At 40.6% G+C, this 26937-nt stretch overlaps 1 pseudogene; it reads right to left on the bottom strand.

Annotated features, from left to right (window-relative positions):
• LOC104417369 overlaps positions 1 to 26937 on the bottom strand; it is a 46503-nt pseudogene extending 19566 nt beyond the window's left edge.

The following is a 26937-nucleotide window of genomic DNA, read 5'->3' as shown; positions in this document are numbered from 1 at the left end:
TTTGCCAAAGGATGAAGAGGTCTACTCCTATAGCGAAGAAGATGATGAATACAAAACTTCACATTCAGACCATGAATTTGTGAGGAAAGCCCATGAGAAGGGTGAAGTGATAGACACCTTGGGACAACCAAGTGGGAAATACGACTTTATGGTCAAGTATACTCCTCCTCCAAGTTATTTCCAAGACCCTAAGGATATCGTCCCTAATGGATGGGGAGAAGAATTCGAAAATGATTTCATGGCTATGATCGAACCTGTTGTGATTGATCTAACTAAAGGAAAAATCCCATGTGGGAGTGATACAACTGCTAAGAGTGTCATCGAAGTTGGCTCATTGGTTGATAATTTTGGAGCCATGAAGATCTCAAACACGGGTTTTGGTCCTGTTGTGATCGAGTTACCACCAGAATTAGGTGAATGTTCCAATACTAAAGCGATTCCTACTTTTGACACTAGGGCGGTCCCTTGGAATTATAATACAAATGAAATCAACGCCGTCACCCGATCGGGTCGAATCTACCCATCACATGAAGGTGAGGAAAAGAAGGCTGTAACTGATGAGGAAGCTGAACAACTCCTCAAAACACTCAAGACAAGTGAAGCTGAAGTGATTGACCAATTGCGCAGGATGCCTGCGCAAATTTCTTTATTGGAGCTTTTTAAGACTTCTGAGAAACATAGAAATGCTCTCCTCAAAATTTTAAATGAAGTTCATGAACCTGAGGCCATTGGAGAAGTTCAGTTGGAGGAGTTTGTGGGTGCAATACTTCTAAGAGATCAAATTACTTTCTCAGAAAGAGACCTCCCTCCTAAGGGCCAAGCACACACTAAGGCGTTGTATGTGTCCGCTCAACATTTTGAGACAAAGATTTCGAAGGTCCTTATTGATAATGGCTCTGCCTTGAACATTTGCCCTTTATCCACCATTCATAAATTGGGGATAGGAATGGAAAATGTCTCTTCTCCAACAATTCCTATTCGAGCCTTTGATGGGATGAGGAGAGAAACAATAGGGGAAATCGATTTACCATTGACGATTGGCCCTATTACCATGACTCAAAAGTTTCAAGTCTTGGATATCCCGAGCAATTTTAGCCTACAATTGGGGCGGCCTTGGATCCATGCTGCAGGAATCATTCCTTCTAGTCTGCATCAAATGATGAAGCTTCCTATCGATGGAAAGATTGTGACTATTCAACGTGAAAGAGATGTGGAGACTTTCCATAACACGGCCATACCTTTTATTGAGCCTGAGGTCAAGGGAGAGTCGAGCTATCACTCGTTTGAGATGGTATCTGTCACTCATGTGCCTGTTGGATCGATTATCAGAAAGCCTCGGTTCTCAGAGGCCTCCTTAATGGCAAGTAGAGAACTGCTCAAGAATGGTTTTGCTACGGGGAAAGGTTTGGGTAAGTCAGCCCAAGGCATACCAGATCCTATTAAAGTGGTTAAAATCAACAAGCGTGAAGGCCTGGGTTATCAAGGCAATCGTAAGGGTCAAGGTAATCGCAAAGGCCCAAGCATCAAGGGTAAAAGCTACCAACGTCTCTTGCCTCTACCTTTGAAAGATTTCTTTCCTGGTCCGCCTAAGCTCTTGCAAGAAGAAGAGGCCAATGTCTATCACTTTGCTGATTTGTTTGAAGATGGTCTAGTTGGCACTATCAGTGAAGATGAAGAGCCTACAATTCCCACTGCGTAAGGGATGTTTCTAGTTTTTGCATTTAATTTTTAGTTGTATTCGATTCATTTCTCCCCTACGAGGGAATTCTATTCATTTTTCCCCTGCGAGGGAATTTCATTCATTTCTCCCCTACGAGGGAATTCCGTTCATTTCATTCGTCTATGTTTGTAATGATCTGGATCATAAACTTTCTAGATCCAAGATGATATACGTTGTAATGCAATTTTCACATATCAATAAAATTCATGTTTTGTTAATAGATGTGTAAGGCCCAAATCAGTCCTATGATGATGCTTTGAGGTCTGAGCCTCCACACGATCTATAGTTTCAAAATGTTTTTGTGGAACGAAGACGTCCAATGACATGAGGGCTAGTTCCCAATAAATTTTTCAAAAAATAATTTGAGTTTGAAAACAAATTTTTCATGACATTTACATTCATTGCATTCGTTTATATGTATATATACTAACCATTTTTCAATCACATCTCAGGCATGACATTGCACATCACGATAGTCATTTACATGGCTCGGATTCGCATTCAAAAGATTTTGACGAACCCGATTATTTCGACTCAGAGAATGAAGATGATCCTCGAAGTATTGAAAAAGAATGGCTCAGACATGAAGAGTCCAAACCTCCTACCACCGAGCAGCCAGCCACTGTAAATTTGGGAGATTCAGACAACCCTAAAGAAACCAAGATTAGGGCGGGTCTCTCTCAAGCAGATGCCAATAGACTAATTGGGCTTTTGAAAGAATATCGAGATATTTTTGCTTGGTCGTATGCCGATATGCCAGGTTTAGATCCTGATATCGTGGAACATGCGTTACCACTTGATCCTAATATTCTGCCGAAGAAGCAAAAGCTCAGAATGACGAAACCTGAATTGTCGAAAAAGATTGAAGAAGAAGTCATGAAGCTCTTAAATGTTGGTTTCATTGAAGTCACCCAGTATGCAGATTGGATTGCTAATATAGTCCCGGTTATGAAAAAGGATGGACGAGTTCGAGTATGTGTTGATTATCGCGATCTGAATAAGGCAAGCCCTAAGGATGATTTTCCTCTGCCGCACATTGATGTTTTAGTTGACAGTACTACCGGATTTGAATTGTTCTCCTTCATGGATGGATTTTCTGGTTATAACCAGATTCGGATGAAAGAGGATGATAAGACTAAAACTTCATTCATCACCCCGTGGGGAACATTTTGCTACAAAGTAATGCCCTTTGGTTTAAAGAACGCAGGGGCAACATATCAAAGAGCCATGGTGACACTATTCCATGACATGATGCATAAGGAGATTGAAGTTTATGTTGATGACATGATTGCAAAGTCAAGACAAGATGAAGATCATGTTGAAATCTTAAGAAGATTATTTGACCGTTTGAGGAAATTCAAGCTGAGACTTAACCCCGCAAAATGCATATTTGGGGCAAAGTCTGGAAAGCTTCTTGGATTTATGGTTAGTAACAAGGGTATCGAGATAGATCCCTCTAAGGTGAAGGCCATATGTGATTTGAAACCTCCTTCTCTTGTTAAAGAAGTCCGAAGCTTATTGGGAAGATTGAATTATGTTGCAAGATTTATCTCTCAATTGTCGAAACTGCTAAGCCATTCTTCAAGCTATTAAAGAAGAACGCTAAGGTCAACTGGGATGAAGAATGTCAGAAATCATTTGAAGAACTGAAGCAATATCTTTCGCAATCTCCTGTACTTGTACCACCTATCCAAGGCGTGCCTCTGATCTTGTTTCTCACCATTCATTAGGAGTCTTTAGGAGCCATGTTAGCACAAAAAGGACCAAGGGATGGAATAGAACGTGCCATATATTACCTCAATAAGAAGTTTACTACTTCTGAGATTCGATATCTTAAGGTGGAAAAGACTTGTGTAGCCTTGATTTGGGTTTTACATCGACTGAGACAATACACTTTGCATCACCGCATCCTTTTGGTGACTGAGAATGACCCGATCAAATATCTTTTGGAAATGCCTGCATTGGTTGGAAGGCTCCCTAAATGGCAAATATTACTCTCTGAGTTTGATATTCAAAGCATGGCACAAAAGTCTATCAAAGGGCGAGTCAGTTAGCTGAAAACCCCGGGAAGTCTAATGATTGGGATGAAATCGATGAACGGATTTATTTGGTCTCACCTGACAAGTGGACCATGTATTTTGATGGTGCAGTTAACCTTTCTGGTTCTGGCACTGGGGCGGTTCTAATATCTCCGGAAAGTCAACATTATCCAGTAGCTGCAAAGTTGGTATTCCCTTGTACCAACAATATTTCTGAATATGAAGCGTGCATCATTGGCTTACAATTAGCCATCGATATGAAAGTCAGAAAGCTTCAAGTTTATGGTGATTCTGCACTCATCATCCACCAGACGGATGGTGAATGACAAACACGAGATGTAAAATTAATCCCTTACCATGAATATCTCGAGGACTTGGTCAAGGAATTTGACAAGATCTCTTTTGATTATCTACCGAGATCACAAAATCAGTTTGCTGATGCCTTGGCAACTTTATCTTCGATGTTGCAAGTAACTGATGGTTTGAGCGTCGATCCTTTGCAAATCGACGTTTTGAAAAAGCCTGCTTATTGCCTGATGATAGAGGAAGAACCTGATTGTCAACCCTGGTATTATGACATCATGAATTACCTTCAAGAAGGCAAATTTCCCCAGGGGAGTCAAGCCAATGATCGAAAATATTTGATGAAGTTGGCATCTAAATTCTTCCTCAGTGGAGGAGCCCTCTATAAAAGGTCTTTTGATTCAGTTTTACTGAAATGTGTGGATGCACAAGAGGCTAGACTCCTGTTGAAAGAAATACATGAAGGAGAGTGTGGTCCACATATGAACGGTCATCTCTTGGCTAGAAAAATTATGAGGCTCGGTTACTATTGGTTGACCATGGAAGCCGATTGTATTCAGCATGTGAGGTGCTGTCATCAATGCCAAGTATATGGAGACAAACTCAATGCTCCTCCTAATGAGTTACATCAAATGTCTGAGTCCTGGCCTTTTTCAATGTGGGGCATCGACATCATCGAACCAATTAATCCTAAAGCATCGAATGGGCATCGTTTTATCTTGGTAGCCATTGATTACTTCACCAAATGGATTGAAGCCAATTCTTATGCCCATGTTACTGCAAAGAGTGTGGCAAAATTCATCCGTCGTGATATCATTGCTCAATATGGAGTTCCTGAAGCGATCATCACAGATAATGGATCAAACTTGAACAATAAAGTGGTGGATGATTTACTTGGAGAATTCCACGTTCGCCATTTGAATTCTTCTCCCTACCGCCCACAAATGAATGGAGCTGTGGAAGTGGCAAATAAGAACATCAAGAAGATTTTAGCCAAAACGGCAGAAAATTATCGTGATTGGCATGATCGGTTGCCATATGCTTTGTTTGCTTATCGAACTTCAATTCGTACTTTTGCGGGGCAACACCGTTCTCATTGGTTTATGGGATGGAAGCTGTATTACCCGTGGAAGTGGAAATTCCTTCACGAGGGTACTTTCTCAAATCAAGCTCTCGAAGCTGAATGGGTTCAACAAAGATTTGAACAACTTAATATGATTGATGAAAAGAGGGTAAAAGCCTTATGCCATGGACAAAGCTATCAAAAGAGAGTAGCTAGGTCGTTTAATCGCAAAGTTAGACCAAGACATTTTGAGATCAACGATCTTGTCTTGAGGAAAGTTTTACCTATCATTCCAGATCCTCGTGGGAAGTTTACTCCAAACTATGAAGGTCCATATATTGTAAAGAAGGTGCTACCTGGTGGGGCACTAATCCTTGTAGAAATGGATGGTCATGAATTGCCAAGACCTGTAAATGTTGATTCTGTCAAGAAGTATTATCCATGAATAAAGTGAAAGGCCTTTGAGCCATTTTTTGGATTGAATCTGAGCCATTTTAGGATGTTTACATCATGCATTGCATGCATACATATTGCATTTGCATGTTTGTTCATTTTGCAGGATCTCTGACGAAGATTCTACCTATCCGCAGGAGGTTCATCTCAAGAGTGCAAAACTTTCAAAGGTGTCCATTTTTCTTTAGGACTTAGAAGTGACCTTATCCTTTAGAATGCCAAAAGAGTCAGTTAGAATTCTAGAAGTACAGTTAGAACTCTAGAAATGAACTCATGTGCTAAGCAAAGCCTGTTCTGTCTACAAATTTTTATCAAACCTTACTTTCAAAAATCCCCCCAGTAGGGTCAAGGAAACATATCCTTTCAAACAAAATTTCATTGTATTTTCATTTCCCCAAGGAGTTGAATTTAACTAAAGTGGGTTTTGAAAAACCTGAAAATGATTGTTTAAATATGCCAAGTGGTAGTGCCTAAAATGATGAGAGGCAACCCCTTTACCAAACACGTCCTCATACACTCCGAGAGAATTGAGTAGAAAGAACCATGTCTTAGGGCATAGGATTCATTCACAATGAATACATGATTTGAAATGATTAAGGCATTTCATTTCTCAATCCCCAAATACTATTGATATCCCTTGCAAACCACTTTGAGCCAAATAGGGAGTATTTCAAAATAACCCTGTCAAGAACAACCCCACATTGGGGCAAAATAGGAGGTCTTGGTTGAAAATCATGGAGCAAAAGATTAAGAAAAATTTTATTGCTTTCACTTGTATCAATCTTCTTGTGTTAGCTTCAAGTGATTTCTTGTTGAAACTCGAAGCATCCCGAAGTGACGAAGAGCATTCCGTTCACTACCATAAACACAATTATCCATTGCTTAGCCAATTTGAGCCTTATGCAATTCTTTCATAACCCCAGGTGATGATTATCTCCCCACACTGGGGCAAGGCACATGATTTACCAAAAAAATTGAGAAAATTGGTAAATGCCACTCGAGAGTCCTAGATACTGAAAAGAAAATAAAACTAGGGGGCATGAAAAAGCAAAGGTGTGCTGGTAAAAGCAAGGCCAATGCCCATAAAAAAAATGCAAAGAAAGGCAAGAATGCAAAAAAGAGCAAAATCTATGATCATGCAGAAGATCATTCGTTGAAAAATAAAAGAAATATCTTGCAAGAGAAAACATGTATTGCAAGCAATGTTATTAGAACAAAGAGCGAAGCTCTCATGTCTCAAGACAAATTACCAAAAGGACTCTCGAGATAGGTTAAATTTCAAGAGTCGAATTTTTGAGAAGTCGTGTGATGGTAATGATGCCAAGATAATCACTCGCTTTTAACCCTTTGATATCTGAAAGTTTTCAAGCCTTTCTAAGCCTCACTCAAACCAACACTACAACCCTTATCTGAAGTCTCTTCCGATTGGGATGGTTCGAGTTGAAATGAGAATATCACATAGGAGCTACCGCTAGAAGGAGTAGAAGCAATCCTATCTTATCTTATCTTCAAGGTTCTTGACTTGTAAACTTGATGAAGATATTGACTGAATGTTCATTTCTTGGCCTCAAAGTGCATACCCTTTGTATAAGCCTATGACCAAGCCATCATTACGGTCCCTTTAAAAGACCTTTTGATCAATGGATTGTATTCACTGTGAACGTTTCCGAAAACCTTAGATATAGGTTGAGTGAGACTCCTCCAGTGAGATTTAAACAGTTTTCCCATATCAATGGTTGGAAACAAAAGCCCTTTTTGAGAGCTAGTGTGAAAGACCTCTTTTGATTAGAATATTTTCACTTGGCATATTTGATTTAACCCTTAGATGGTTAATCAAATCTCATTTTTTGTTAAAATCTTCTCTGAAAGAATTTGGTAATCAATGTTATTGCAAGTTTGGTTCTCCAGCAATTTCGAAACTCATAACTGGTCGAAAAGACCATTCTCTCGGTCGAAGCCCGTTATTACACGGTAAGACCCTCTTCCCAGTCGAAACCCGTTTTTACACAGTGAGACATTTCTTCCAGTCGAAACCCGTTTTTACACGGTGAGACATCACATCCAGTCAATATCCGTTTTTACACGGTGAGACTTTTCTTCCAGTTGAAACCTGTTTTTACACGGTGAGACATCACATCCAGTCAATACCCGTTTTTACAAGGTGAGACATCACACCCAGTCAAAACCTGTTTTTACACAGTGAGACCTTTCTCCCAGTCTAAACCATATGGTTTGTGGGTCCATCCTTAAACCTTGTTTCAGGTTTTAGGTTATCCTTAAACCATTCCTTTTCCATTTAGTGATTTCATTGTTTTCATTCCATTCCACGAGAGAGAGAAGCAGAGATAGAGCGAATAAACCCAAATAAGAGTTCAGATACCCTGATGAGCAAAGGTAAGTATCAGGTACGTCCCTAACCAACCGTCATTACTTTCTTCGTTGTCTTTTCTTCAAACCCGGGTTGACTAAAAATTTCAGGTATCAATTTTGTCTTTGAGTGGAACCTCTTCGAGCTCCCACCCAAAGAGGGGCAGCTGTTGACACCCGAAATTTTTGTCGACATTTTAATCATCCATTTTGCAAAAATATAAAAAAAAAATAAAGAGCCAAAAAAAAAAAAAAATGATGAAAATAAAAAGAAAAAAATAGAGAGAAAAAAAAAAGAAGTAAAGGAATCAATAAAAAAAAAGAGAAAAAGAAAACAAAAGAAAACAAAGAAAACAAATGAAATGAAAAGAAAAAAAATAAGAAATAAGGAAAACAAAAAAAAAAAAGAGAGAAAGGGAGAGAAAAATGAAAAATATAAAAAAATATATAAAAGGGAGGCCATTGACGATCGTGGGGGGTTTTTTTTTTTTTTGAGAACGGGGCTCTCTCTCTCTTCGGAGGACTCTCACGCTCTCTCTCTCCACGGCCTCTCTCTCTCTTCGGGGGATCTCGGCTCTCTCTCCTCGAGGACGCTCGGGGAAGATTTTTTTCTGGTTTCACGGAGGTGGTTGTCGGTTGTCGAAGGGGTTTTCCGGTAGCTCCCCTTCTCCACAGCCGGACCCGCGGCTTCATCTCCATCTCCGTCGCCCCGCTCTCCATCACTGCCACTAGGTGATCACCATAGATATAGCACGAAGCTAAGGAGGACTAGGGATCGGTTTTTGCTCTCTCTCCTCGAAGGAGACTCTCTCCAAGGGACTCTCTCTGGATGGAGTGTTCTCTCTCTCTCTACGATTCGATCGGCTAGGGTTTTTCCTCCATTGGCGAGGGAGCGAAGATCGGAGGCCGAATCTCTTCGATCGGCTGGAGTTTCTTCTCTCGGACCTCCCTCTCTTGATTCTGTACTCTTCGGATTCGACTCGTTGGATTTGATCAGTAATATCTGCAACATCGACGGAGATTGTGTTGGTGGGAAGAGGTTCGGATCTAAAGCGGGCGCGGTGACGATAGCGACTCTTGATCGATTTCTTCTCTCTGGATTTTTTTGCTCGATCGGTGAGCTCTCTTTCCATCCTCCTCGATCTGTTAGGGTTTTCAATTTCTGTTCTCTATTTGCATCCGTTTGGGTCGCGGATTCTGACCTCTCTATCCCTCCTTCGGACGCTCACTCGCTTAATCCATCCGACGCCTTCATTGCGGATCACACCCTTCCGGAGCTCGAGATACAGAGGTTCGGGTTCGTGCCGAGTAGGAAGTCTCGGCATAGTTCCAAAATTGATCAGCGACAGCGGCTTTCTGTCCCTAGCTTGATCAGGTTTTTCTCTATCTCTCTCTTAATTGTTCTGTTTCATGCACGAACTGTTGCGCTCTCTCTTGAATTGTCGCGCTCTCTCTCTTGAATTGTTCTCTGACTCGATTGCGCCTCTCTTTTTCTCGCTCGCCAATGGTATATTCGAAAGCTACTTTGTAATTAGAAAAATTGGCCTAGAAATATTGATTTCTGTCTAAGAGTCAAGACACTTGGGATGCTTTCATTCACTATCTGTTTCATCATATATAAAAACCTGCTCGAAGGTATGACAAGTATTACCCTTGCCCCTGCACCTGATATGCCTCTGGATCCATGCACCATAACTAAACACGGATTGATCTACTGGGAGAACCATCTGGTGTTTTGTAAGGATAGCTTGAGTTTTTGCAGTTTAATATTAGATTATGTTGGCTTTTCTCTGTTTTGTATGATGGCTTCATTTTTTTTTTATAATTGGTTGCTTATCCATTGGATAAGGTCTTCTTGATTTAGGTTCTGTTGTATCGTGCTGAGAATAAACTTTGAATATCGTGAACCTTTATCTTCCTGTCTTCTTATCCTTTTGTTGTCTTGTTGTTTCTTCAGGTTAAAAGCTAATGTGAGTTTAGCCTTTTTCTGGTTTCATGTCTATTTTTGGGTCAAGGTTGTCCTTCACATAAAAACTGCAAAAAAAAAAAAAAAATGGTTGTTTGATTGCTTTGCTGCCCTGTTCTACTTTTGATAGCCCTTGATCTCTTCCAGGATTTTGTAAATTCACGTGCTTTTAGTTACAATATATAATGAAGTGCTGTCTTTGATTTTTGGAGTTGATTTGATTAGAAATGCTGTCTTTTCTGTGGCTAATTGCTGTTAGTTTTAAAGATGAGATAGTAGATTTGTCCAATTGCTTTTAATATTGTTGTAGAGTGACGGTGTGACATGCTACCATGTTCTATTTTTTGATTGACCTCTTCATGTTCTTGAATTTTTAGGAATTCACGTGTTAAAAGTTTTGAAAAGCTTCCTCGTGAAAATTGTTCTTATGATGCTGATTTCACATTATTTGTGTATCAATTGGACTCAACTTCTCTTGTGATTCACATGATAGAAATCTGTCATAAAAAATGAAATTCATGACCCTTATTTTTCCCTTATCAAAGCTGACCTTGTCACTTTTCTATGATTTTCTTATTAAGAAACTCTAAAATTGGATCCTTAACAAAATTTGTTCGTCTCTCTTTTGTTCGCGCTGTGGTAAAATTTCATATTCTTCAGATTTTCTTTTAGGTCAAATCACTATTAATGTGTCGTGACATCCCGATATTTTGCTGCAATTCCAACGTGATATTGTGCATTCTTGAATTTTCTTTAACTTCTATGTAGCTCACGTTAAAAACTTTTTCCATGAAAATAGTTACCATGATTGGATGTGCATTTGATTCTAACTTGAGGTTAGTTTGGTTATGAATTGATGCCATTTTGATCAAGAAGACTCATACGTGCTTGTGGTAAGATATGGCTTCAATTTCATGGCGATTTGTCATCAAACAATTACAATTTATAGTCTCACATGCTCTGCTACAATTCTGATTGCATGTTGGAAGTTGTGGATTAAGCATTGATTAGATGGACATACATGTAGCATGAACACGCTTGATGATGCATATTGTTTGGTGAATGATCTTTTATCAGCAAATTCACTTGTTTGGTTAACTGAGAACCAAGTTATACGACTTGGATGTATGTCATATTATATGCTTTGCATGTGATCATTTGATGAATGATTTTGGTGCGACACCTATTAATGCTGAACTTTAGGATATCACTCGAAACTTGACTTCGCATTGAACTTCTTTTAAACAATTGATTTTGATATGATGTATTGTTTTTGGTTGCTTGATGTGTTTGACTGTTTCTTTCATTTGTATGCATCTAATCATCCAGATTCTCTAGATTAGGTTTAGAATAGGATCCAAAAAGTGGAGAAGAAGTGAAGATGGTGGAGGTTGATGTCCACTCCGACCGTTATTCTGTAATATTCATTTTTCTCCCGACATATGTCTCGGGTTCCTTGTGTTGTATAAAACCCGACGAGTTGCGGGTTTCTCCTTTTTCCCTCTTTTTTCTTAATTGTGTTTTCTCTTTTATATTTTTAGAATTGCATGATTAGGTTTATTGCTTTCTCTTGATTGTTTACTTCATGTCTTGCACTTTCAATTTCATTGATTGTTTTCTTTTCATTTTTTAGAAATAGAATAGCATGAAAATGATCAACCACGCAAGATCACTTAGCCTAGGAATTGATGATCCCGAAAATGTAAAAGAAACGCATGGACATATTAGGAAAAATACAACATACTGTTTAGGTACCGAAAGGGCGCTAATAGCAATATTAGCGTAACCCAAGTCCCCGAACCTAGATATCTGGTTGCGTAGGAATCGAGGAACACTCTCGACCCTCGATTGGGTTTCTAGCCGACCCCCAAAGTTAAGGCTAGTGGCGACTCCCCGTCTATTTTTAGGTTGTCATAAATAAGTAGATCGTATAAATAAATCCGTTGTCACGCGGGGTATGAGTTTCGATGAAACTCACTATGGTTTAGCATACTTGATGTGGGAGTAACCCAAAGGATGAAGTGATGCCATCCTAATGGGTGAAGCGTACTATCGAGAGGGCTACCATGGTAAAAGTACCCTTAAATTCGATATCCACATTCGACTCTTTTTTTAGGTGTGTCGCTTATGTGGGTATGGATCGCGACATTCCGCTGTCACGCGGGGTACGAGCTTGGGAGAGCTCGCGATCTTGTGGAGGGAACTCATGAGAGGCTTGATCCAAAAGGCGAGGTGATGATGTCTTTTGGAATGCAAGCCGTGAGGGAACTTTCGTGATCAAGTACCCCTAAATCCGACCTTTCCCCCTTTTCTCTCCTCGCGATGATGAGGGATTCGAGGGTGGCGAGGTCGGGTCGAGACACCACTATAGAGAGTAAAACTAGGAAGGGACAAACCTGCGTAACGCCCAATTTATGGGCCAGCAAAGAAGCAACAATGTTACCATCACTGTAATTGCCAATTGTGGGGATTGTTGGATTCCCAAAAACCGGATTCGACACTAAACGAACCCATAAAACGAATGCGGAAGATAAGCCCGGGAAATTCACATGCATCACCGATCCTAAAGCACAGCACGGAATCGAGCGTCATTTGTTAGCCACAGATTAAACACCAACGCTAATAAGAGGAAGAGAAAACGATCCCGTTCGATCCAATGACGTTGATTTGGCCTTAAAGGGAAGAGGGCGTCACCTTTTTCTTCTTATTTTTTCTTTTGGAGGGAGAGAGGGAGATGAACGTACATAATGTCAAAAGGCGTGTTCCTCCCTCTCTTTCCTCTCTTATATATGTTCCTCCAACAGAAAGGAACGTACCCCTTCATCTATGGGCCCTAATCTTGTGGGCCGGGCTTTTAGGCCCAACATGGGCGGACAGGCCAACTTAAGCCCATCACATAAAACCATCATCTCCCACTCGCACATGATGGGCCGAACATGATTCTCTTTACCTTTTTTCAACATTCATACCAGTGAATAATCCGTGCGACCAGCATACTTTGAGAGCTCATTGTTATACATCTGTTAGGAATATATAGCAGCTCATAATGGGCATCACACTTTGAGTAGATTTAGTATGTAGTACCCTAGATCGATCGATCACATTTATATCTCTCTTGATCTCTTTCAAACAATGATATATATTGTATTCACAATTATGATTATCCCAAAGACAGTCATAATTGGTTAACCAGTGAATACAAAACTACAATGTGATTTTCCGAATTCAATCTTCCTCTTTCCTTCAAACTCTCAACTTCAGTTTAGCTTGCTTTTCTAGAAATGTCCCATTAAATCGAATCAACTCATGACCACCGGCAACATCCTAAGATAGCAAACACTAAATAGAAATCTTGAGAATAAGTAAGAGTCATGAGGGGACTAAAAATTGAGAAACTCTTTTCCTCAAGAGTCTCACATGACACAAAAGTTGAGATCAAACTTTTGCCACTCTTATTGGTCGTCTCATGCATACGTAGTATGAAATACGTATTACGGTATTAACTCATTTCCCATGGAGCGTATGTCTACACCTTTCAATACCGTACAGATGATAGTTCAAACATACCCAATGTCTAACTTGAGTTCACGTATCTACTCATTCACAAAATTCATCAGAACTCACATCTGGCATCATAGACAGATAAAGTAAAATGTGTGGGTTATTTTACTTTCGGACACAGTAAATATTATGTCCTCATCTTAACACTCAGTTAAGGCGACATAGGTATTTTAAGCTTGAGCTCTCGATTATCACCTAGATAATAAGCTTGAAAACAGTCTCATCTCTATTTATCACACAATAAATAGAAGCGATTACCCGTGTGAGTGGGCTAATATTTTATCTGACCGACATATTTTCTCAACTTAAAGTAATGCACTGAGCATTAAGATGCATAAAGGTCAAACAAAGATTCATAGGCATTAATGATGAAAAACAAAAATTCATCAAATGTGAACACTTCAGGGAAATTACAATCCAATACATCAGACTCTACGCAATCCTAGAGAAAACATGGCCACAAAACACATCTCTAGGTATTGGCTTTGTCATAGGATCTGCTACCATTCTATGCGTAATATGTACTGTAAGTTCACATCTTTTCGTGCAATCATATCTTTGACAAAATTATACTTGATATCTATATGTTTGGTCTTGCCATGATATTTTGGATCTTTGGTGTACGCTTTTGCTGCTTGGCTATCACAGTTAACCAACAATGAATCTGCAGCACTTCCAATAACACCTAAATGATCCAATAATCTCTTAAGCCAAACATATTCTTATATTACTGCTGATAATGCCACGAACTCAGCTTCCATCGTGGACAAGGCTATACACGTTTGCTTCTTACTGCTCCAACATATGGCACCATTATTTAGTACGAAAACAAATCTAGAGGTAGATTTCATTTCATCTAAATCTCCTCTCCAATCAACATCAGAATAGCCTTAGAGTCGCAGATCATTTCCTTGATAACTCAACGTATAATCAGTAGTTCCCTTTAGATACCTCAATATTATTTTAACGGCTTTCCAATGTGTTTGACCTAAATTGGATGTATCTACTCACCATTCCAACTGCAAAACATATGTTAGGTCTTGTACACATCATAGCGTACATCAAGCTCCCAACAGCACTAGCATAAGGAACATGTTTCATTTGTTCCTCCTCTTGTGGAGTCCTTGGACACAGTCTATGGCTCAATCCTTTACCTTTTACAATAGGAGTGTCTATGGGTTTACAATCTTGCATACGAAATCGTTCAAGAACCTTATTTATATATGTTTCTTGCGAAAGAGAAAACGATCTCTTCGAACGATCTCTCGAAATCTTAACTCCAAGAATGTATGCAGCCTCACCCATATCCTTCATCTCAAAGTTGGAAGACAACTAACTCTTGACAAGTATTAACAAACTCCATATTATTTCCGGCAATTAGTATATCATCAACATATAATGATATGATCACAAATTGATCTTTGAATCTTTTGATATATACACAATGATCCTCATCTATCATTGTAAAATCATATGCTATTATGGCATTATGAAAATGTATATACCATTGTTTTGACGACTGCTTAAGGCCATATATCGACCTCAAAAGTCAACATACCCTTTCTTCTTGGCCTTTCACTATGAAACCAGCATGTTGTTCCATATATATTTCTTCCTCTAATTTTCCATTGAGGAAAGCAGTCTTTACATCCATTTGATGTAACTCAAGATTCATACTAGCCATTATTGCCAGAATAATGCGAATCAAGGTAAATCACACTACAGGAGAAAATGTTTCTTCATAATCAATTCTTTCCTATTGATTATACCCCTTTCGCCACAAGGCGAGCCTTATGCCTTTCTATCGAGCCATCAGTTTTTCGCTTTATTTTGAGAACCCACTTGTTCCCTATAGCTTTGCGTCCTTTTTTGAAGATCAACCAATTCCTAAACTTGGTTTGACTTCATTGACTCAATTTCCTCTTCCATTGCATGAATCCATTTTTCCTTACTAGGGCAATTCAAAGCCTCATTAGTGTTTCTTGGCTCATCCTCATCTTGCGGAGCAATCATAAAAGTTTCCCTTTCAATGTCAAAACGTTGATGGGGAATACTTTGGCGACTTGTTTGCCGTATGGGAGATTGTACACTTAGCACATCATTCCCCATAATGCTCCCTCTAGGATTAGATAATGATGACACCGTCTCATCATGTGGTTGCAATTGAGAATGAGTTGAATTCAATTCATCACTTCTCATATTACTCCCACTTGGACGAACTCCACTAATATCATTATCTTGATCCAAGATTTCAAATAGGGAGTAATCTTCCCCTATTTCGCCTTTCTTAGGAAATTCATCCTCTAAGAATGTGACATCCCGTGATTCAAATTCAGTTATACTCCCACTTTCCTACTCACTTATGAACACATACCCTTTCGAGTGTTCGGAGTATCTTATTAAAATACTCTTCTTTCCTTTGGGACTCAATTTCCCAAACTTGTGAGAGGACTCATGAGTATAGGCAGCACAACCCTATGGCTTAAGAAAACTTAAGTCCGGTTTTCTACCTGTCCATAACTCATATAGAGTGGAAGTAATTGATTTGGAAGGCACCCGGTTAAGTATATAGGCAGCAGTTAACAACGCATCACTCCAAAAAAGTGATAAGTAAGTTAGCATGCACCATCATGGACCTAACCATTTACAGTATGGTTCTGTTTCTTCTTTCCGCAACACCATTTGTTGAGGAGTATATAGAATAGACAATTGTCTTTCTATTCCTTTCTCATCACATAATTTTATGAACTCATCAGATAAATATTATCGACCTTGATCGGATCTCAATGCTTTTATTTTTGTTGTCTAATTGATTTTCTACCAAGTTCATAAATCTTTTGAAACAACTTAATGCTTCGGATTTATGAGAAATCAAATAGACATATCCGAATCGAGTATAATCATCTATGAAAGTGATGAAATAAACAGCCACATGCCTTCCTCTCACATTCATTACACCACAGACGTCAGAATGGATTAAATGCATAGGAAATTTAGCTCTTTTACGTTTTCCAAATGATTTCTTTGTCGTTTTCCCTACTAGGCAATGCTCACATATAGGCAAATTGTCTTTTTCAATGTTTACCAACAAGCCCTCTTTGGCCAGTCTATTCATACGTTGTTGGCCAATATGACCAAGTCTAGCATGCTACACATTCACATCATTATCATATGAAGTAGAAGACATGAAACAAGGGAATAACAAATATTGACATCACCACAATCAACATTTAGTACAATAAAATCATCCAGAAAGTGACCACAACCATAATAGTTTGTATTAGTACAATAAAACCATCCAAAAAGTGACCACAACCATAGTAGTTTGTATCCAAATACAAATCTACACCGCTATTATGGAAGTTCATATAAAATCAAGCTTAACCAACACCAAAACAGACACTAAATTTCAACGAGTTTTCGGAGCATATGGAACTTCATGTAAGAACAAGGTGCGTCCACCACGCATGTTCAATTGGCAGGTGCCAATCCCTTTAACTTCAACTTTGGAGTTATTTCTCACATAGATCCACTTAGTTCCAGTTGGTATTGTCGGAATTCCACGAAGGATTCTCTATCCTTCGCTACATGGTCTGTCACTCTTGAATTTACAGTCCACAAAGGATTGGATTCAGTCAATAATACAGAACTTGACACATAAGCAAAGTTCTCAAATGTACAAGAGGTGTTTACCTTTTTCGGCTCACAACAGTTACGAGCATAATGACCTTTCTTGTCACAATTGTAACACCTCACCCTTGACATTTTCTTCACTTGAGGACGTTTTCCACTCTCGTGTTGGTTAACTCTTGATTTCTTGCAATAAGGACTTGATCATTTGCATTCCCACATATTGAATGAATCAATACGCTTGCGCTTAGAGGTCAAAGCCCTTTCTGAGCTACAACCAGCATTGCAAATATCTATTTTCGGCTCAAATGCCGTTAGGCGGTCCTCTGCTAGCTTAAGGTGGCGCACGGCATCCTCAAGATCTTCCATAACATGGTCAAGAGCTTCTAGTGCTTCTTGCTTTTCCAGCACATATTGAATCTTCATATTCAATATTTCACAATTGTTGCCATTCATATCAGCAATTACATTCTTAGTTGCTGAAACCATTGATCTGAACACATCAGACATATATGCACGAATAATTAATGTCTATAATTTATGCATCCACTTTGCACAGACCCATCATATCAATGAACAATTTTAAGTAAGGTTTCAGAATCAAAAGGTTACTATGTTTCCAATCATCATCCAAAAATCATAACACAAAATTATCATTAATATAATTGTCTTATGCAAAATTAATTCTATGAAGCTACAAAAACTTCTATGAACTACCCACAGCAACCAACAATAACAGAAAGCAAATAATATTTGACATCCAATAGAATAATAATGCTTTCACATAATACAACTATCCATTACACTAAGTAATATATACAAAGAAGAAATATCAACATAGAAAGAGATATTCACACCCAAAACATCTCAAACTAATCTAAGAAATAAATAGGGAATGTCCCTTCTAATCTATCAGTCAAAATATCTAAGAAATTTGAAGGCATATTTGTCAACCATAGAAAAACTTTTGGAGAGCTCTCATGTCGCCTCCAAGGCACATTCACTCTGCACCATGTGGCGCTCAATCTAAGGGTTGAAGTTTTAGTTAACTCAATCCTATAGTACTCTCTAACAAAAGCTACCACTAGCCTCCTATAACCCGGGACCACGTTGACCTCCCATAACTGATCTAACACTGCTTGCCATTCAGGTGGAAGAGTGTTCATCAAAGCTGGCATCTTCTTAAAATCCGGCATAAGATAACCATTCCGGATGATTTTATGTATCATCTTATTGACCCTGACCACATGTGATACTAAATCACCGTCATGCCACCGATAATTAGCTAACTTTGTCATCAGCTTTTTAAGTCTTGCTCTTCCTTCGTCTGTTCTCGGGAATGCAGGTATCCGTGTATAACGCATCATAGTTCCTGCAACAAATGCAGAACTAAAAATGGATCACTTATAATCCATAATGAACATAAGGGAAAATACATAATTTTCAATGATTCATGCAACAAATGCATAATTAAAAAAAAAATGGATTACTTATAACCCACATAGACATAATTGAAAAAGAAACAGATTCTTCTTTTTTTTGTCAACGGTCAACGGTCAACGGTCGTCGGTCAATAGTCAACGGTGGTCAACAGTCGACGGGTTAACGGGTCGGGTCGCCGGGCGGCGCGTCGGACCGGGTCGGACGAATCGACCCGGCACATGCCTCGCACGCGCGAGCAACCGATCGGATCTCGGGTCGAGTCGCGTCTCAAGTCGGGTCAGTTTGTCGGTCGGGTCGGGTCGCCGGCCAGCCAACTATCGCCAGCGATGACGTCATCCCAGCGGTTACTGACCGTTGGGTGACGTCATCACGCGTCGGTTCGCCGACCGGCACGTGCCGGTTCACCGGCCAGCACCATCGCGCACGTGCCGGTTCGCCGATCGGCGCATGTGGTGCACGCACTAGCTGAGCCAGCGCTTCAGGCGCGTGGCAACCACGCGAAGCGGCTTCTAGCCGCGCGTGTGGGCGCGTCCGGCATCTCCTGGCAACGTTCAACCCATCGACGAACTCATCTCGACGAGCTCTTTCACCCTATGCCATCATAAATCGATTTCGACTTACAGAAATTTGAAAAAAAAAAAAATTGGATGAACAGTGCTCGGGTGTCGGGATTTTTCACCCCAATCCGTGTCGACCAATTATTTTGACAAAAAATCAATCAAAAATCATTCATAAACATGAAAGGGGTCAGGAAAACATGAACTAGGACTCTGATACCAATGTTGGGATTGTCGGATTCCCAAAAACCGGATTTGACACTAAATCGAACCCCTAAAACAAATGCGGAAGACAAGCCCGGGAAATTCACATGTATCACCGATCCTAAAACACACCACGGAATCGAGCGTACCTTGTCAGCCACAGATTAAACACCAACGCCGATAAGAGGAAGAGAAAACAATCCTGTTCAATCCGATGACGTTGATTTGGCCTTAAAGGGAAGAGGGCATCGTCTTTTTCTTCTTATTTTTTCTTTTGGAGGGAGAGAGGGAGAGGAACGTGCGTAATGTCAAAAGGTGTGTTCCTCCCTCTCTTTCCTCCCTTATATGCGTTCCTCCAACAGAAAGGAATGTACCCCTTCATCCATGGGCCCTAATCTTATGGGCCGGACTTTTAGGCCCAACATGGGCGGTCGGGCCAACTTAAGCCCATCACATAAAACCATCACCAATGATCAGATTGGGCTTGCCTTGTAGTTCTCCAGCAATTTCATTGGCAAAATCCTGATGAGAGAAGATAAGGTTAGTCTTCATATTACGAAAGATTGGAATGTCAACAAGAAATCCTCGCAAAGTATAATCTTATGAGCTAATATACCTCGGTGTATGTTTCCAAGTAAGGCCACACTTCAAATTGTGAAATCCACTTTCGCATCATCCCTTTCTCCGTTCTAAATGGAACTCAAAGAATGTGGGAGTATTATGTTCCAAAAACCTTCTCAAGACGCTGGTTGCACGTGGTTCCTATTGCAGCAGGAAGAAGACGAGTGACCTGCAGCCAAAAGGGGCAAGACACAAAACAAACATAACGAGTTAGTTGGATTGGCCAGCAAAAAACTATTCCAATATCAGTAAAAAAGCAAGAACCTACGATGAGGATCCGAGGAGTAATATCCAGCCCTTGTCGTTTGATACGGTGAAGCATCTCACTCTCCAATGCACGAACTTGGTCCAAGATGTACACGACCTACAAAATGTGAACAACGCATGATGATGGAATCGCATGTAGAAATACTGGCAAGAGATGCTAAATCAAGATACCTGGCCACCGGTATCGGGATATCCGAGGACATCGTCTTGAGCAAAGTAACCGTGAGGCAACATGATAACAACATTAAAGACCATGGGGATTCTTCCCAAGAAATTCTCGATCATTTCAAGCACACACTCGACAGTGTCGCCCCAGCCCCTCTCTAGCCCAATTTCCTGAAACTTGTGCTCGAACTGAGAGTAAGGTGTCTTGGGTTTGAGGGCAGAGAGGCACTCCTCTGCCTTCCTCAGGACATGTTGGAGCGAGAAGACATTTTGAATTCTTGTGTTGACCATCATGTTCTGCATCACAGATCAGCATAAATGAGTCTCAAGTAATTGTTTGTGAAAAAATAAAAATAAAAATAAAAAGGATTCAGTCCATGCATCTAAAATATGAGCAACTCTGAACTGTCCTTTCAACAGTCATGAAGTTATGTGAATGTCGCAATGTTTCCTTTAAGTTGTCATTTACACAATCTTGTTAATACAATTGAGTGATACACGCGGTGCATAAGAAGTAGATCCAAGAGAGTGAGATGAGTGTTATCTACCCATGGGCTTACCTTTTCTGTGTAGCAATGAACTTGAAGGAACTCAAGCAGAGGGTGCAAGCTCTCCTTGTCATGGAAGAACTTTGCCGAAAGGTGGCGGTTGAGGAACTCCACTCCATTTCCAATGGACTTCGAAAGAGTTGGGTGGGGAAATTGGGCGGTGAATGGCTCAAAGTCCAATTCAAGCACAAAGTTTCCATTCAAACTGCAGCAGAGTAAAAGGCATTCATTTGCATATTATAGATCTCATGATGTAATGCTGTGACTGCCAACAATCCACAAATTCGAGTAACCTACAGTCCTTCCTGTTAAATTTATGACTCGAGTTTGAAATTCACTAGACCTTTGAAGTTGCACCAAAGAGGAAATATATATAGGGCAGCAAAGTTTTTCTTCTTGTTGCAGAGGAGGCCGAAGAAGCCGAAGACGTTAGCTTCGTGGGGTCCAACACAATACCTTCTATGGATGAAGCCTCTGCACGTGAATATCTAAAAGAAAAATGGGGCCCAAACACACACACACGTTCAGCGTGAAGCCGAAGCAAGGAATGGTGATGGGCCCAGGTCAAACTTTGACCTGGGCACACATATAAAACAAATATAATTTCATTTCGAGAGAGTGTGTGTCGAGCGGCCGAAGACCTATGTAAAAGGAGAAACCGCACACCACCGAAGCATCATTGTTGATCAAAGCGCCGTTCTTATTTTTGAGTGCCATGGTTTTCTTTGTTTGTGAGAGACATTCATAGGTGTTGGGTGCTTGGCTTTGGGTCTTCGTGTTTTTCATGCGACAAAGCTTATTTGTGATTTACATTAAGAAAAATTGGCGTATTGGGTGTAATTGGGGTTTAGGAAATACCGAGAGTATTTGAGTGACTTGAGTGTGTAATCTCCTTGTATCGCTTGATCTATAGTGAAATTCACTGCTGCTCTCCCCGTGGACGTAGGTCTTTACGACTGAACCACGTAAATCCGGTGTCCGATTCATTTTCTTCTTCTGTCTATAGTATTGTTCGATTGCTCACTTTATCGCAACAATTGGTATCAAAGCCAGATTTGCCTAAGTTGAAGCAAATCGATGGCGACAGAAGAAATAAAAGTGAGAATTGACAGATTTGATAGGAAGGATTTTAGTTTCTAGAAGATGCAGATTGAAGATTATTTTTACCAGATGAAACTACACTTGCCTTATCTAGGGAGAAACCAAAGACGATGAAGCAAGCTTATTGGGATTTGTTGGATAGACGAGCTATGGGTGTTATTCAACTGACGTTGGCTCGTAATGTCAGGTTTAACATCCTAAAGGAGAAGACCACTGCTGATTTGATGCAAGCCCTATCGGATATATATGAGAAGCTGTCTGCGATCAACAAGGTCTGTTTGATGCGACGTCTGTTTAATTTGAAGATGAGTGAAGGTGCGTCAGTTACAGATCATATCAATGAATTCAATGTGATTGTTAGTCATTGAGTTTAGTTGAGATTGACTTTGAAGATGAGGTACGTGCTTTGATTCTGCTATCCTCATTGCCTAATAGTTGGAATACTACTATTACTACTGTTAGTAATTCCTCTGGGTCAACAAGTTTGACGTTTGATGGGGTTCGAGATTTAATTCTGAGCGAGGACATCCGTAGAAGAGAATCTGGAGAACCTGTATCTGCTGCTTTAGTAGGTGAAAATAGAGGAAGATCTAGAATACGTGTGGGTAATGGTAGTACTAATATGAACAGACGTAGTCAAGCTAGAACTGCTAATGTTGTATGTTGGAGCTGTGGCAAGAGGGGGCATCTTAGAAGGGATTGCCTTAAGTTGAAGAATGAGAAGGGTAAGGGAATTATAGTTGATTCTGTAGATAATGTTGCAGCTGTAGCTAATAATGCCGATTATGTCTTGTCTGTCACTGATTATTCATCGTTTGATGGATGGATTATGGATTCTGGTTGTTCTTTTTATGTCACGCCAAATAGAAATTGGTTTGTCACTTATTAGTGCACGGGTAGTGGTAAAGTCCAATTAGGGAACAACGCTGAGTGCAATGTTGTGGGTGTTGAAGATGTTAAAATCAGGATGCATGATGGTATCGTGAGGATATTTACTAGAGTGAGGTATGTTTCAGAATTGAAAAAGAACTTAATTTCCTTGGGTGCCCTAGATTTAGCTGGTTGCAGGTATTCTTCAAAATGTGGAGTTTTGATGGATGGATTATGGATTCTGGTTGTTCTTTTCATGTCACACCAAATAGAAATTGGTTTATCACTTATTAGTGCACGGGTAGTGGTAAAGTCTAGTTAGGGAACAACGCTGAGTGCAATGTTGTGGGTGTTAGTGATGTTAAAATCAGGATGCATGATGGTATCGTGAGGACATTGACTAGAGTGAGGTATGTTCCAGAATTGAAAAAGAACTTAATTTCCTTGGGTGCCCTAGATTCAGCTGGTTGTAGGTATTCTTCAAAAGGTGGAGTTTTGAAGGTTATTCAAGGTGTCTTAGTGATAATGAAAGGAATCAAGCATGGAGGCCTGTATAAACTTCAAGGTGAGACTTTCGCTACGAAGACGTCGGATGCATCTGTTTGAGAGTCTTTTGACTGCTCGAGGAAGACCTGAGTGTTTGTGCCAATGCACAAGTTTGATGCTGGTGTCAGGATCACGCGGTTAAGAGCGTTGATCGAGACGGAGACTGGTAAGTCGATCAAACATATGCGGACTAACAATAGCATGAAGTTCTACTCGGAGTTGGCAAATAAATTTTGCATGAAAGAGGGCATAGTGAAACATTGCACTAGTGCCAGTAAATCACAACAATTTGCAAAATTGATGAGCAGAACATTACTAGAGACGGCTCGAAAAATTATCTCTAGTGCTAGTATTGCTAGGAGAATCCTAGTTGATGTGCTTCTTACAGTAAGCTGCCTGGTGAATAAATCTCCATCAACTGTTATTGAATGGTTGACTCCTAAAGAAGTATGGTTAGGTAACGTTACTGGTTATTCTATTATTAGAATGTTTGGTTGCCTGTGTTATTTTTGAACAAGTGATGGTAAGCTCGATGGAAGGATAAGAAGGTGCATATTCCATGGCTATGCACAAGGTGAGCGGGGTGCTCGGTTGTGGTGCTTAGATATAAATTCACCTGTTAACAATAGAGAAGTTACCCTTGATGAGTCTCCGGTACTTCTGGGTAGGAGTGCTTGTGGTAGTGTTAATACGGATCTGGACGGCGTTAAGCTTGAGGTGGAGTTGCGACCAAAAACTCCTGAGGTAACGAGTACAAGTACTAGCAAAGTAATCGACACAGATGATGCTTGTAGCGAGGTGGAGCTTATAGAGCCCACGGTTGCTGTAACAGCTGATATTGACAATATATGTATTCGATCTCCTGATAGATATAGATGCAACAATGGTTTTACTTTATTTGCGGTTAAGGAGGTTGTATCGGAAAATCCTTGCGGAGCAGTTAAAGGTGCATGTCGAGTTGGTATTCTGATGAGGTCCTCGGTTATGGCAAAATTCAAGCGAGGCTTGGACTTGGACAATATCTGTGACGGTTGAGCCCATTGGGGGCTATGGAAGAGTAGTAGTAGAATTTGATTTTTTGCGAAGCGATTGCAATTTGGCTCAAATGTCGAGTCAAGGTGGAGATTGTTAAATTAATTACTCGAGTTTAAGATTCACTAGACCTTTGAAGTTGCACAAAAGAGGAAATATATAGGGCAGCAAAGTTTTTCTTCTTGTCGCAGAGGAGGCCGAAGAAGCCGAAGACGTTAGCTTCGTGGGGCCTAACACAATACCTTCTACGGATGAAGCCTCTGCACGTGAATATCTAAAAGAAAAGTGGGGCCCAAACACACACACATGTTTAGCGTGAAGCCGAAGCAAGGAAATGTGGTGGGCCCAGGTCAAACTTTGACCTGGGCACACATATAAAACAGATATAATTTCCTTCCAAGAGAGTGTGTGTCGAGCGACCAAAGACCTACATAAAAGGAGAAGCCACACGCCACCGAAGCATCGTTGTTGATCAAAGCGCCTTTCTTATTTTTGAGTGCCATTGTTTTCTTTGTTTGTGAGAGACATTCATAGGTGCTGGGTGCTTGGCATTGGGTCTTCGTGTTTTTTGTGCAACAAAACTTATTCATGATTAACATCCAAGAAAAATTGGTGTATTGGGTGTAATTGGAGTTTGGGAAATACTGAGAAAGTGTTTGAGTGATTTGAGTGTGTAATTTCATTATATTGCTTGATCTATAGTGAAATCCGTTGCTGCTCTCCCCGTGGACGTAGGTCTTTACGACTGAACTACGTAAATCTGGTGTCCAATTTATTTTTTTCTTCTGTCTATATTATTGTTCGGTCGCTCGCTTTATCGCAACACTTCCAACAAAAGCAAAGTATGCTAGCATCCATGTGGTGCTAAAAGCCAAAAATGAAAAAAGAAAGACTTACTTTCCATCGACAAGTTCTTCGTTGAAATGAAGGAACTCGGTCACTTGCAACTCCTCAACAACAAGGGCATGGATATTTACCCTAATGTACTCCCACACACCGGGCTTGGGACGCACAGCAAGGGCAATCCATGGAGGCAAGACTATTACTTCCTAAAGAACAAAAGCATATCGATAGAACAATAAGAGAGATCAAACGGAAAAAGATATTTTTCATACACAATAATGCATACTAGAAGAGCTAATACCTGACTACGTCTCAGAGTACACAGCCCAGGTATTGCCCATGGAGATAAAATGGAAAAATATATTTTTCATACACATTAATTAATCGGAATCTTTTGAATTGTCATTTTGAAACTACTGCCTCTTAGAGTAGGAGATTTTCATACACGGTCATTTCAAGTGACTGATTCGTAAATGAGCTCTCCATCTATTTCACCAGAAACTGCTTCAATTTATCCTTAGCTCATGCTTTCTGGAGCAACTAAGACAATGTTCACATTTACCGGAAATCTGACACGGTAACTACAATAGCAAACCGATAAAAAAAAAAAAAAAAAAAAGCAAGGAACTACAGCCTCTCTTACCACATGAAGAGTAACAACGAATGGAATTCCAGAACTGACCTTACCGCTGACCACGTCGGTAGCAAAATTGTAGACGGCGTCGAGTGTGCTCTCAATCTGCACCTTCAGGATCAGATCGGCACAAGCTCCGACTTCCTCAACCACTGGTGCCCGACCATGCGGCCCTCGTCTGGGTTCGCCATTGCACCCTTCTCCAGCTCCTCCATCGCCTTGAACGCGGCCTGGAATTAGGGCTTCATCTCCTCCATGAACTCGTCCGTGAAGCCAATCTAGCTCACGTCTAGGAAAAGCCCTAGCTCCCGGTGTTGGTACAACCGGTTCACGTACCTCCTCCACAGCAAGCGGGAATCCTTCTCCAGCCCGCACCTCTCCTTCTTCTTCACACCATCGACCCCGCCCAGGTCCGCCGAGATCTCCCTTGCGACCGAGCAGCCCAGCGTCCGGAACAACGCCCAGTCAGCAGCGGGGAGCCTGGTGCCACTCGAGAACGAGACCGAGACCGATGGCTTTGCGGCAAAGGCCGGCGAGATAGGGAGGACGAGCAAATGCCTGAGACAAAAGATGCCAGAGGCAGATGACCAGTGAGGCTTTTGGGCAGGCGTAGGCGAAGTCGAAGCTGAAGTCGGAGGCGAAAGAGGTGGGATGCATGGAGAAGGATCCAAGAAAATATTAAGTGGTTTCAAACTACCACACTCGCCTACCTGGCGTGCGTGTTCCATTCAAATTGCGCCACGTGCCTATTACATGGAATTAAAAAATTTGAATCCTAGCACTTGTTTCTCTCTCCTGCAGACTGAGTAAAGGACTGCCACAAGTAAAAATTAATGCATTGCCTTCTCTCTCTCCTCTTTGTAGAGATGAGGTCCTCCTTCACGACCTCTCTCTTCTGCAACAAAGGCCTCCATCTCCATCCTCTCTTCCTCTCCCTTCCTCCTTCTTCTTTGCCTTTCCACCTCCTCATTATATTTCCGGCTCCAGCTCCAAAAACCACCCAT

Source organism: Eucalyptus grandis, chromosome 8 (genome assembly GCF_016545825.1).
Source record: "Eucalyptus grandis isolate ANBG69807.140 chromosome 8, ASM1654582v1, whole genome shotgun sequence".
Lineage (NCBI taxonomy): Eukaryota > Viridiplantae > Streptophyta > Magnoliopsida > Myrtales > Myrtaceae > Eucalyptus > Eucalyptus grandis.
Note: the sequence above shows the minus strand (reverse complement) of the source record. Positions and strands in the feature narration are given on the sequence as shown.